The following is a 13,933-nucleotide window of genomic DNA, read 5'->3' on the forward strand; positions in this document are numbered from 1 at the left end:
GTTTTCACCGGGAAAGTGCCCAAACACTAGAACAAGCCTCCCAGAAAGGTATCTCCATCCTTGGAGATACCTGAAAATCAGCCAAAGTCCTGAACAACATTGTCTAACTTCAAATTTGACCCTGATTTGAGCAGGAAGGAATGTGGAGTATATTAGAATAACGCTTACTGGTGATTTTTATCTTCCCTTTGGACCCAGCCCCATCTTCCAGCTCTTAATTGTGTGTCCAGGAACCCGAGCCTAACTGTAACCTATCCACTGTCCTTCCAGAACCTCAGCTGGGACTAGGTACGGTTTGGTGAGCTCCCTCCCTTCTGCATCAGTCCAAGCAGTATTTAAAGTTTATCTCTGCAATGAAGTGAGCCGACGTTTTAATTCCACCTCCACTTGGGATGTGCAGAATTTCCCCTTGCACTGTGCTTCCTGCTCCTTCACAGAGCACCTTGCTGTGTTTCCATTCACACATCACCTCTTGCTGGTTTCTCATTTACATCATAATACCGGAGTTGCTGTTTACACTGAGCTGCACAAAGGTATGTTTTACATCTTACTGTGGTGTGATCATTAACATCACACTGCTGGCCCCAGGGAGTTTCATGACTGGATTCAGATCCATCTGTCCTGTGTTCCCAACAGGGGTTCCCCCTGCAGGCCTGAATATTTTGGCAGGAGACAATTCAAAATGTGCAAAACACTACATGTCAGGCAGAATCTGTTACCTTAAATGATGATCTATTATATGAATGTGCTCGTTGTTTTGTAACTTACCTCTTTAAAGAGCAGCCTCTTCAGAAATCATGGTGCAATCTATGCTCCATCACAATAAAACTGCTAGGTATACCTGCAGTGAGGTAAACTCCCTTAACATTCTCAATTTATAGATAAAAATCCTCCCAAAAGAATAAGACAAGACACGAGATAGATTTCCTTATTTACAACTGATACAAGGTTAGTAGATTTTGGTGCATTGTCTTTATAAGGTTGCATCTCAAAGGTATATATAATGTTTCTAGCACTCGTATCTCCATAGTCTGTCTGGAAACTAAAAAAAAAAAAAAAAAAAGACACACGCGGTGATGCTTCAGATTTAACCCGCAGAGCCACAGCTCTGAGCATTAATCACGGAGGGAACCAGGTGTTTCAAACGTGCTAGCAGCCACGCTGTCCACAAGGCAGTGGGATCCAGGCAGGGGGAAGGAGACATCTGCTTTGGAAGTAAACATCCACCTGGCAACCTAGGTGAAAACAAGAGCTACAGAGAAAAATTAGGATAGTGAACACGTCTTTTCCTCACAGGAAGTCCTGTAGGGAAGTTCTGTCACTTTGAGGGTTGGTTTCAGTAGGAGACAGTCCTTTTTTATTTCTCCTCAGTTGTATTTACACCTAGGGTTTACTGCAGCTGCCCTTGAATTCCCCTCCACTGTGGCTATCCACCATTTGCTCAAGTGCATTAGCTCAGATCCCTCAAGATTAGATTTTGAAGAACATGTGTGGATGGACAAAATCCAGCAATTTTTATCTTTAAGTGTGAGAATGGAACTTAGCCCTCTCCTCCTCTATGTCCTTGGAGGGAAGCAATACCTTCATCTGCACTGGGGGGGAAATGTCTCTTCAGCTTTGAGGACAAAAAGTCATTCCTGACACTTGGCACAGAGTAGACTCAAAATGATGGCCTGAAAGTGGCTGGGTTCTGTGAAGGAAATATGAACAACAAAAAAATTATTAGCAGAATAATAAATCTGACAGAACTTATCCTAAACAATAGCAATCTCGGTAGGCTTCTCAGAAGTTGCAAGGCACACACTTGCAAACAGAATTGCCCTCAGGAGAGAGCCACAACACAAACTGGGCCCCTAGGCTGGCTTTGGGCTGCATCCTTTCATCCATAATACACAGCTCAGGCTGACCTTTAAGTAGGAAAAATAAAAAAGGGAGGCGACTGTTACTGAGTCACACAGAGGAGGAAAAAAAAAGGTGTGAATTACGATGGGGTAGAATGGAGAATATTTAGAAAATCCTAGGAGGTGGAATATTTTGAGAACACTTCTGGGTGGGGGCAGACACACCAGCAGCACTGGTTATGCAGAAGTGGTTGCTTTGGTGCAGGTTTGCCACTGGGTTTCCCTAGGTTTTCTCACTATAGATGCCTAAAGTCTGAGATTCCAAAATCCACAGGCAGTTTTGAAAATCCTGGTTCCTTATATGTTCCTGCAGTGCTCCAATAGCTGTGTAGCCTTGAATTTACTTAGTATTACGTGCTGCTACAAGGGTTAGGACAGGTGTCTATCTAGGAAGTTGCTGGTTCCCACTCTGGCAGAATCAGGCCCCAGTATCTGGCAGGGAAACTCCATATCACCCTCTACCCCCACTGCACATAACAAGCTCAAAGAGAAACAGAGATCTCTGCCCAAAGCTTGTAGATGAATAAAAAAAAATCTCAGGACCATTCTTTTTCCTTCAGTGTAGGGCTACAAAGTCAAAACAATAGGCTTGCACAGGTACTCAAACCGACTTTAAACAAGATGTGGTACAGCCAACAACACAGCAGTGATGGTAGCACGTTATCCAGCATAGGCTGGATAATTATAATCATCACCAGTTTATTCACTTTTTCGGGAGAGCTTTACAATCAATGGTGGCTACTCTCTATCCTTTACCACACTGCTCACCATACACAGGGGCGGTGGCCTGCAGGTAGTTCAGCTATACTTGTATCTACAGGAGGAACAGAAAAACCCTCCCAGCTGACTTACCTCCACGTGTATCATCCACTTCGCAAACAGAGAAGGCTCCAGGATCCCTGTCCTCACCAACAGACCCAAAGCTGCCATTACCTGGGGCTGCAGGGGAGAGCACACAGGCTGTACCTGCTGCAACGCAACTTCATGCCAGTTAGAAGAGTCATGTGGAGGAAGGTGGAGAAAAAAAATCACTGAGAATTAATCAAGCCATCATCAGTGGCTCCAGGTGCAATAGCTGTACAAGAAAAACAAATAAATCAACCCATGGTTAAAAATAGCCCTTTTGATTACTGTTTTCAGTCTTCGTCTAAAGACAGCATAACGACATAACGTTCTCTCAGGAACTAACCCTTGTCCAATATTTTACTGCTCCTGCCCTTAGAGCTAGTCAATACTTGTAGAAGATAGAGAGGTAGATTGATTAGAGGTAAAAGATACCTGTACTGTACACGTTTGCTCTTGCTGGACCCAGAACAGTGCCCACAAAGGTCACAGGAGGGACCCCCGGTACCCGCACAGTCTGACAGCCATGTACAACCTCCGTGGCCACAAAGCCACGTCAAGCGAGCCCAGTGGTCAACCAGCCAGTCTAAGTCATCGAGTACTCAGCTTGGGCAACTGACCTCTTAGGAAACATCTATACTGATATTCATGTGTCACAACAGGAACTGCAATATTGCACCTCTAGGAACTCGGACCTACCTGTATCTGCAAATTAATGCTCACGAAATATATCTTCAACAAGCCATGTTGTCTCTGAGGCAGCTATCATTCCTGGTAGTCTCTACTAATGCTCAGGCTCTAACAGCATTCATAAAATAGAAGAAATATGAAAGATATAAAGCAGGAGTACAAGTAACACACTGTTCATTTTTTAACTCCTTTAGATTCATTTTTAAATGTTACCATATCCATAAGAAAAAAATCACTTCCATTGATGTTATCATTTCTAGTGGATTCTCAACACCATTCCCTAGCCTAAGTAGAAAATCTAAGTTTAATGCTTAAAAACAAGCAAAGCAAACCAAACCAACCCATCAGATCTAAAAATATTTGCAACCCTTTAGTTTCATGCCAGGATCTGTTTGCGTTAGTTACCAGTACCTGCCCGGCACATGGACCTTCCATGCCACAGGGGGGGACGGGGGGGTTGCAGGGGGACGGCGGGGGCAGTTGGTGGGGCTGGCTACCCCCAGGCAGCTGGTGGTAAATCTGCTCCCAGGGCCCGTCTGGCCTCTCCACCCACCACAGCACGGCCCTTCAGTGAACAGCCCCACTAACTCCCTGGTGGGGAAACAGCGCAACAAATTGTGGGTGTCCCCATGGTCCACGGAAAGGTCCCGTCCCTGCTGGAACCCCGCTGAGCTGAAGGCCTCAATTAAATTGTGAGGCAGTAAATGTGACAGGTTAATCACAGGGCTTGTTTCTGAAAATCCACGTGGCCTCAGTTAATTTTAAATGTGGCATCTTCCCCTTTCAACATCTTCTTGAGAAAGGGCAAATGGGCAACCAGCATCTGTTTTCATGCTATTCAATATTTTGATACACTCTTTATTATATTTCCTTTATTAATCATCCCAGTTATTAGCTGGCCCAGACTTTTCAGTCTCTCCTCACATGGAAGTTTCCCCCTGAATCCAGCTTGTGGATAATAAACCCCCACCTTTTTACAAAAAGTGTCCATCATATTTAACACAGTTTCACTAGTGCCAGCGATCACAGTGAAGCACTTCAGCCTTACTGACCCAAACATTTGCACCGCCAGGCCTCACGTATCCCACGTATCTGGTCAGCTCAGATGTGCAGTCCTTCCTTTCCTGCATTTATTCAAGCAATATAATCATCATTGCATCATTACCCAGAATCATCTAAACATGTGAAGTGTAACACAGGGCCAGCTCCTTCTTCTATTTAAAGAGGAAAAATCACTCAGATTTTGCTCCTCGCCTGCAGTTTGTGTTTGGTTGCCCCAGCAGTCATCTGCAGCTCAGTGTTTACATAGGATAGACAACCTGTAAATCTTAGATTTGGTTATGCAGAAAGATGTTCCAGGAATGTCACACATAAATAGATGGCCTCAGCGTAGTCTGACTCATCTAGACTAATTTTTTCAGACTTCTGACCTCACGTCATTTGCCCAAGAATGTTCTCATTTGTCCAAGTACCATCAACACTAACAGCAACAAGTCCTCGCTCCATAACTACGTGCCCCCCTGCTGGCACCTGGCTCAGGGAGTCTCAGACAATTATGAAGACTGAGGTTGGGAGCTTTTCTGAGCCTGCAGGGAGGAGGTACCTGGTCCCTACTGGAAGACCCTGAGAACTGGGTAGCTCTTCTGAAATCATGCTCCAAAATAGATCTTCTGACTCACTACATAGTGAGTCACTGACCTGGCTCCACAGGAGAACCAGGAACCACAATCCTGCATTGTCCGGACCTCTTTCAGTGGCTCAGCACACCAACAGCCTCCCAGCATCAGCAACCACATTCAGCCAGAAACGCACTGCCCCAAAGCCTCTCGATCCACACAGGGCTGTCTCCTCCCTTACACCAAGCGAGTCACGATTATGGGTGATTCCTCCCATCCTCCATCCATCAGGGACAGTTACCCTCCTGGCAAAAGTGCCAAATTCAGTGCTAGAATAATGGAAGAAATTTAAATAATATTTAGATGTTTTCACAACACAATAATCACTAGTGATAGGGTATCTCATGGTAACACACCAAACTCTGAGAATGGGCTGGAGCATGTGTGTGTCTGCTTGCAAACAATCAGTTTGTAAACAAGCAGCGATAAACATCAGTTTGGCCTGAACATGACAACAAATTCGTAATGTCCCTGGATTGCTTCTTGCTTTTTAGTCCATAGAGGTTGATATAACCTGCCTCTGCTGTGCATATCCACCAGCATGGCATGTCCATCAAGCTGTCTGTGGGACTGGCATCTCTCTATAGTTCTACTGCTGAAATAAAGATAGGAGAGGAAGGGGTTTGGAGACATGACTCAAGTCTTCAGCATAACTTGAAAACTACCAGGAAAAAGAAAACAGGGTGACATTTCTGGAAATGTACACATGACACCGGCATATATGAGTTAAAGCAACAAAGGGACATGGCTTAGATCTTTCGTATTGTCCTGGAGGGCTTTTATGTCATTTAATGGGCCACACTCCACCCACAAACCAATTTTCACAAGCCTTCAGTAGCTTTCAGCTTTTGTATGTTTTAAATTAAGATTTAAGCCATGCAGCTTGTGAAGGACCTGACTGGTGCACAGACTAAGGCACTCCTCATTTCTGGAGACAAACGACTTACAGGAGTCCTGCACAAAAGAATCCCTCTGGGGCTTTGCCAGGTTGCATGCGCTTCTTGCGGCAGCCTCCTGTTGCCTGGCTTCTCTGCTACACCTACAGCAATACAACATTTCTAATGAGACTCTTTATCTTCCTCAAATTCACGTAACTTTGCTTTATCAGAGAGAGCTGAAGCATAGTGATCGGTGATCTCAATGGGCAGTTAATTTCTTCTAACAAAGGCCTGCTCACTCTACGTGGTGTCCATCTGTGGGTGGCACAGTGGCCCTGAAATGCTGGAATGTCACTACCTAAGAGTGTGGGCCTCATTAAAAGGAATGGGCCAACAGTTAGAAATGCAACCACAGATGTGCAAAAGGCTAGTGCACACTCATGGTCTGCTTAATATAGCTTGTGTAGTGTTGGGGAAGTCATTAGACTCTTGAGTTTTCATTTAATTAATGGTGCAGCTAAGCACCACCTGGTATTTGCAAAAGTATCATGGTAGTTGTTAGGAAAAAAAATATCTATCTTCTCAGTGGCTGCATTCTCCAATGGTAAAAATGGGGAGAAAGACTTTATCCCACCTCACAGGGCTGCTGTGAGGAGAAACTCCCTGAAATCTGTGACATTATGGTAATGGAGATTCTTTTGATTTTTGGCTATTTCCTTCACTGATGGGCTTACTAATGTAAAAAACATTCATGAAGGAAAGAAAATACAAATATTTATCAGTATATTTCCATTAAAAATTCAGAACACCACCATTATTTTTAGCTATGTTAGAAACATCATGTATTTCAGAGTGAGATCATTTCTCCATCTTTATTAATAATTCCCTATTGTGAACCAGAAGAGTATCATTTTCCTTACACCTTTAGGGAACAAACAATTTTCCCATTTTCTACGACACTAATATACTTTTAATGGCTGTAAATTGTGCACACATAAGAAGTGAAAGATTCCTATCATTTCAATCTACATGAAAGTTTCAGCTGCAGCATTTACCTTATTCTGACTCACTGATTTTAAAATTACACGAATGCCCCCACAGATCTTTTGAATTATTATAAGATACCGCTTCTGGTTTAAAGTGTGAAGTTAGTCTCCTGAGGTAGGCAAATTAATACTGTACAAATCCAGATTCCACCAGTTTTCTACATTGAAACAAGCATTTCTTGAGAAAATCTGAGTGGTACCCACACCCCACATGTATCAAATGACCTGTTTTGGAGCAGGACTTCAATTCCATCACCCATCAGGCAACAAATATCCTTGTGCCACGCCAGGAGCAAGGGTAGCTGAATCAGAAATGGAGGATGGGTTGAATGAACCCATCAACCAGCAGTAGAGGAAAAAGCAGCAGTTGTGATGAGATTCAAGGCTACACCAGTTCCTCTTAAGACCGCTCTTACGTTGCAGCATAAAATCCACACCCTCTGTCAGAATTCATGCTGCAGTCAGGGGCCAATTTAGTGTTACCCTGTTTGTGAGAGTAGATCTACTGCTGCAGTCTACAATCCAGCATTAGCACATTTCTATCTCTACTGGCTTTCTGTGACCTAATGGTGAGACACCAACTGTTAGTAATCAAATTATTAGTAGCTGGAATTAGTAGCACGGAAATGGCCCGTCCTCGGATTTTTCTGCAAGCAAGACCTTGTTGGAGAAGAGAACAACCAGCTGTGTGAGCAATTACATCAACGTGGACAGTGTGTCACTACTGAGTCTCAAGCCTGTGGTTTCCAAAACTTCCACTAACACCCTCTTCCAGCCTCCACAGCATGCAATAACAAGCACCCAAAATGAAGCAAGCAGGCACAGGCTGTTTGCACTCAGTGCTCAAAGACTGTGCTTCTGCACTGAACCTGTGTCCTTTTATTAAAGGTCATTCATCAAGTGCAACGTCAAAACATGACTTGTCTTCTAACCTGGTGGTACAATATGTCCCAGATGTACCTAGGAAACTTCCCAGTACCTGAGGGGGAAGAGCGTGTTCCATTTTGTAGGGGCTGAAAAAAAGAGAGACAGATGTCACCACACAGCAGATAAATTCAGAAGGTACAGCTTGTGGAGGAGAACAATACATTCATAATACAATTATGGCAGAATGGGAAAAAGACTGATAAACTAAATAGCCTTAACTCACTCCCCAAGTTCTAAGTGGTGATGTGTTCACTGGTTTAACTTTCCACCAAGATTACAGCTGTGTGACATTGGAGCCTATGAATTTAGATAGCTCATTGGTTGTAGGAGACTAAACACGTACCCGTATCAAGTATGTTTTCAGATCCTTCGAACATGAGGAGAATTGAGGTAGAGTATCATGTGCTACTGCCGCCTGGAGTCTCTGACACAACTCTGAATTTCTATTACAGCTTTTATACATAACTTTCAGACTTCATTAATTCTGGTGGAATTATGATTCGTCTTTCACTTTTCTTAAGGTTATGTGTGACAAAAAAATTATGCTTTCAATTTGTAAAACCAAATACCTACGTGGGACCTGTCGCCACCAACAGAAGCTCCAAACAATCACACTGATGGGGTTAATTGGCATTTTAAAATAAATCACTGCCTCCAGATTGATTTATTTTCCCCCCTCTCTTTACACAACATTACTGCGTTTCTCTATAATTATTCAATGCTAAGTTCATGGTTTTGAAGCAGACGACTGCAGACTTAGGAAATGGTGTTTGATTTGTTGCCATGGAAACATCTTGCTGTAGATGTACTCTAATCCCATGACAACTCTGTCTCTTAAGAACCATTTTTTCTGACATAATAAAAATCTGATCAAGGTCAGATTTAATAACAATCTCAGTTCCCAGACTTTATTTCGTAAAGGTTTAGCGGAGTTATTTTTTCCGAAGGGATTCTCTTGTAACTTTGTTTGTTTTCTTAGCTGGATTGGAATTTATTCCCTAAAATACATAAACCTGGTGTGGTGTCATGTTAATTTACAGTGCACCTTTTGTTATGGTATAATTGCATCATTAAAAGAAAGTTACTTATAATTGTTTATATTGTCTTGACAGATGTTAACATTTTACATAACATTGTTCCCATTAATACATACGTTTGGGATATCAATAATGCTTATCGTTTCCTAACAACTGGTGTTTACATAGTAGCAAATGCCAGCGTAGCTTAACAGAAGTTTTCACACTGTAATGTTTTTCTGACTATTTATCACAGGCACATTCAAACCTGGAGGACTGGGGGCTAGTGCCAATGCTTTGTGCTCCACCAAAACCCAAAACCAACATACATACAGGAGAGTCATATTAACACACAAAATGTGACTTGGCAATGAGGAACTTGTCAAGAACTCAGGTATGAGTTTGGAGAATTTTTCCCCTCCTTGGAACAACTGGGTTTGTCCTTCAGCAGTTAGGTGTCCACTGAGGCCTTTGAACAGGAATAGCTCCACAGGAAGAGAGACTCGGCTAATGCAACTCAGCTACGCAGTTAAGGTTGGACTTCCAAAAGACAGTTAGCTCCTGAGAATGCTGGTAGACAAACAAAGAGATTTCAGAAACATCTTTTCATTAATTCCAGTCCAACCTCTGGGCAACTAAATCCTTAGGATTACATGGACAGGTGGGGGAGGAACCAAATTTAGGACTACAGTAGGGACTTCTCCATTTATGCTACTTGTCCCATATGACTTTATAGCCTCTAGAGAGAGACATTTTACATGTTCATCTCACCCTAAGGCACATATCAAAAAAGATGTCAGATAAATCACAGCCTAGAAAACACATCATTTCCATTGATTATGAAAGGAATCCAAACTCAGAGGCAAAGGTCTCGGGTCCTCTGTCTCAAAAGCAACCCGCAGACTAGGTTCGAGACAGTGAAGAGAGCACCTGTGAAGAATACACCCTTCCTACAGCAAGAATTCGTTTTCCCACATCTATTTAGCCTTATGCCTATCAATGATTCTATCAAAGAAAATACATAATTGACTCATTCTGTCAATGTGACAAATGGTCCTGGAACTCCTTAATACATTGCATCGTAATTATTTGCATCACAACTACCCATATTTATTCTTATTCCCCCAAGCACAGCTTCACACACATAGATGATCTTTTTGTCTGTATCTTTTTAACCATCCAACGCCAGACTATCTGAGCTGCTCTGGGAATTGATATCACATCCTTGTAACTGGCATTCACCAACCTGTATTACAGTACTGGTTTGGATCCACTCACAGGCCACAGGGGATTATGCAAGATACTCTACAAGATACATAGCAGAAAATCTTCACCTCAGGAGGATGGGTAGTGGTCTCTGCCTGGTATGGTCTTTGGCAATCAAGTTCAGCCAGTGAAGTATCATGGCAAAGACAATTTCCGGGACCGCTGTAAAAACGTAAGGAGTTTGTTCAGCAAATGTTTATATTGTCATGCAATACTACCACCATAAAACCTCAGAAACCATCATTTAAAGAAAGGATTTTAACAAGTTTTGTACGTTATTAACTGTTCAAAACCAACAGCTTTTCCATACTGATTTTCAAGAGTGACACCACAGGCAGAATATAAACCCCTCTTATAGCCCAGAAAAAAATGAGCTACATCTGTTCTTTGACATTACAGGTGATAAAGCACCACTTTGATGGCTCAGCTGAGATCATAGTACATCCTAGGTACCACATAGACACACACTAAGATACAGCATCTGCCCTGCAGAGCTTTCATTTTAAGTACCATAAGACAGAGAGAAAGAGAAATTATTCATATTCCTGTACTACAGGTCAGGAAGCTGAACCCTGGGCTTTAGGTACAAGATTGTCCTTCTTTTTGCATTATCAGTATAAACAAAGATTATTGACAGTATGATTGCAACCAAATAAGAAAAGCCGAGACAGCTTCAGTGAAGATTATATTGTGGCATACAAATTATTTAAAGCATACATGTTTGGCCCATAGGCAAGGAGACAGAAAACACTTACTGATGTCACCACTGTCGAACTTTAAGGTACTGATCACAAACCCTATGCCCTTTCTGCTGGATGTTGTGAACATGCATGCATTTACACACACACCAAAAGATGCTTTCTGCTCTGGAAAGCAAAGGGTCCCGTGAGGATACAGCTGCAAGATCCACGCGTCAGTAAATACAGCATCGCTGTGCTGTCAGTCTTTCAGCATTCAATCACCAGGTGAAAATGCAATATAACAGAAAAGGCCACCCCGCAGGACAAGGCAGGCAGGCACTCCGCAGCAGAGGGAACAGCAAATCCCATTCACCCAGGCTGCCCTGCCACCTCCTTCAATAGAGACAGCTAAAGGATTTGTGCTCTTCTCCATGCTTACCTTCAAGCCTAAAGAAAGAGGTTTTCAGCGACTTATCGCAGTGAGTGGACCAATACTGTACAACAGCTAAGTGATGCGCAAACATAGAACAAAAGGACACTATTGAAACTAAAGAGCTCAGAAGTTGCTTCTACATTAAAGATGATCGATGTCTATTTTTCTTCTTTTGCGTACTCCAGGCAGGCTCCTGACTCTGCCCTGTTAAACACTAGACCTTGATCACTAACTATCAAGAACAAGTTACAGACAGAAGCATCAATTCCAAATATTGGCTGATTTTCTATTATTTCCTCTTGGAAGGAATGTCAATCCTTGGCTGTTTTTCTCAATTGTTTTCTACTGAAAAATAAATAAATCTGGGTGGGTTGTTTGATTTGGGTTTTTTTCGGGGGGGGGGGGGGGGGGGCAGTGTCAGGGAATGAAGGGATATCAGAGCCCATATTTGGAGCACTAGCAAAAGCAAAGTTGCCTTGACAACTGTAGCCATCTTTACATAGTAATTCTCTTTACAGTGGAGAAGGCAGTTTTAATTCCTTATTTTTCCTCTCTGTCTACAAGAAGATCCCCTCCCACTCCCAGGTAAGGTTCTGCCATGTATACACTGGTTTTCCTTCAGTGTATACCCAGAGTACAGCCTGATCTCATTGACTAAATCTGGAGTTTTAATAGATGTTGTTTGACTTTTAAAAGCATTTCATATTAAGGTTTTCGGATTTAATTGACAGATATTCAATTTCAAAGTCCTACTCTCCTCTTCATAAATCGCTAATAGTATTTTATCCGAAACAGAGCTAACCTAATAAACAGATGAAACTTTGTTGTCATTTCAGCTGCTCGGAGCTCTGGGCTGTATATAATTGCTCTCTTCGTTTTACAGTTCTTCTGCTTCAGATTAAACTTTTTCAGGATGTTGCAACGCCAAAACATGCATTCTAACAGGAAATCGGCATCAAAGGTAATGGGCTCACAGACATCTTTGATGCTTTGAAACCAGAGGAAGAGAAGCGACTGTTTAATTTACAACAGTTATTGCAGAGGAGCAGAGGAGGGGAAGAAGAAAAAAAAAAAAAAAAAAAAAAAAAACAAAACAAATAAAACCCAAACGTGACGAACGGCTGCAAAGGAGGACTGGAGGATTTAGCACCGAGGCTGCAAGAGCCAAGCCCGGGCCGCGCTCGGGACTCCCTCTAGCGCCCGGCGGGGAGGGCAGCTCCGCGCAAACCCCGCGCAAGCCCCGCGGGGCAGAGGCGCAAGGTCCGCAGGCTGCGGAACGGCAGCGCCGCCCGGCCGCTTCCCCGGGGAGAGCGGCTGCTGTTAGCGGTACGGAACCGCTCCGGAGCTTCGTTTCGTGGGGCTGCCAAGACGGGGGTGAAAAGGGGTGTTAGGGTCAGGGCTGGGTGTCCTTCTCAGCCTGAGAGCCTGAATATTCTTCATATGGAAAAAGCAGTAAGTAAGGGAATTTTTTTCCGCAACAAAATAAAAGACCGGCCAAATAAAATAATCCTTTATGATAAAAAATTTCTTCATGCTGGGGGTTGGAGGGGCTTCCAGTACAGAATTTGAAATTTTCAAGGAGAAGAGACATTTTTCACCCGTCCTTTGCTGCAATTTTTCATTCAGTAAAAAATGGTTTTCATGGATTGTCTTTAAATAGCTCTACTAACAACAGCACCCACACATCTTCATGCTCACCTTCACAGAAATCAAAGTATAAACTCATAACAAAAGAATTGTGGAGATGTATGTTAAATCATGGAGGCTCCACTCATCCAGCAACCCTCCTCAAGGAGTAAGTAAGGACCAAAGGACAGCAATTTTTGTCACACGCACAGAGTCCCTCAACCAAAAAGCCAGATGCCGTGTTACGTACAATAGGTGGGAACACCCTTCCTTCCTCCTCCACCTCCAACCTTAGGGACAACTCTTAGAGAACAAATTTATCCAAAATCTGGCCCTTGTCACCTCAATATGCAGAACTGGCGATTTTATTTCCTCATTTTCGAGGTTTAAGGCAGACCCTTGTGGGTTAGTCAAGTGAAGTAGGTGACAAATATGGTTAGAAGGGCTAAGTGCACACGCTGGGCACCTGCAGTGGAAGTCACCCCGCAGGGCACTGCTGGATCCCTGCACACTGCTGGAGGAAAACACGCAGCAAGGGTTAGGAACGAAGCTGAATTAGATGTGTGCATGCGTGTGTGTGTGTGCACATGCATAAACACAGAAATACAGACACAGTGGTTCAACATGTGAACTTGAAATCTAATTTTAAAAGACTCAAGAAGAATTGCAAAATGTCCTGGTTAAATACCACTGTGGTTCAATGCAATATTTTATTGTCATCAGATTTTGAAGGAGCGGGAATTTATTTATGGCTTTTTTTTTTTTTTTTTTCCACAGTGAAAAATTCATTTTCAAATATTCCCATTTTTCCGTTTACAAAACTGTGGACTATTTATTGTCATTGAAATTGTTATTCTTGGCGAATAACACATAAGTATATTTATATTTTGATAATCTCTTTTAGCCACACTTTAAAATGCTTGAAATAAAGACAGATCCCCTCTGAACTGG

The sequence above is a fragment of the Athene noctua genome, chromosome 11 (genome assembly GCF_965140245.1).
Source record: "Athene noctua chromosome 11, bAthNoc1.hap1.1, whole genome shotgun sequence".
NCBI lineage: Eukaryota > Metazoa > Chordata > Aves > Strigiformes > Strigidae > Athene > Athene noctua.